The sequence below is a fragment of the Peromyscus leucopus genome, unplaced genomic scaffold (genome assembly GCF_004664715.2).
Source record: "Peromyscus leucopus breed LL Stock unplaced genomic scaffold, UCI_PerLeu_2.1 scaffold_186, whole genome shotgun sequence".
NCBI lineage: Eukaryota > Metazoa > Chordata > Mammalia > Rodentia > Cricetidae > Peromyscus > Peromyscus leucopus.
Window position 1 is genome coordinate 143138 of NW_023505059.1, and position 805 is coordinate 143942.

Here is an 805-nt window from a genome sequence, read left to right on the forward strand (position 1 = left end):
GCATTTCAGTTTTATAAAGTTCCCCCTTACTAATTATGACCTCAATTCTTGGGCAAATGGATTCCTTATGCAACCACATTTGTAGAGTAATGCCTATGCATCATTCTGACAATTTCAGTGTTTTAGGTTTAGGTCTTTGTTTCATTTGGAGTTAGTTTTGTGCAACCACGAAATGCATCATATATATACTTTTAGTACTTCATAAATTCTTAAAATAAGAGTAATTTATTGCAAAAAAATGGTTTTCACTTATGGATTTGACATGGTAAGAAAAAGTCAGAAAGCTTAATAGGTCCTAAAAGTCTTGTACAAAACTAGTCAGCCTCTACCTTCTGCTCTGCGTTCTCTAACTCCCCTTCCTGTAAGTACTCCTCATTCTAGCATTTGGTTTCAATACTTGGTTTAACATCACTGATCTAACCCTGAATAGTACTTTGTGGAGTGCCTCCTACTTCAATAGCCCGGCTAGCTCAGTCGGTAGAGCATGAGACTCTTAATCTCAGGGTCGTGGGTTCGTGCCCCACGTTGGGCGCCAGATATTTGTCAAGAAAGGTCATAGGGCTGACATGTTGGCTCAGAGGGTGAAGTGAGAGGTAAATAAGCCTGATGACCTGTCCCAGGATCCCACATAAAAGTGCAAGGAGAAAAACAACTCCACAGAGTTGACCACTGAATTCTATCAATACCCCTTGGCGTGCACAACCACACACATACACAACATAACTACACACACATTCACATCAGGTACACACAGACTAAACAATACCTAAATAAATATAGTAAAAAGTAGAATTCTGTTTTCAGA

The 805-nt window shown here is 39.3% G+C and overlaps 1 non-coding gene across 1 annotated transcript; it reads left to right on the forward strand.

Annotated features, from left to right (window-relative positions):
• Positions 1-459: 459 nt before the first annotated feature.
• Positions 460-532, forward strand: Trnak-cuu. Its single transcript has one exon. It is a non-coding gene; the product is annotated as a tRNA-Lys (tRNA).
• The last annotated feature ends 273 nt before the right edge of the window (positions 533-805 follow it).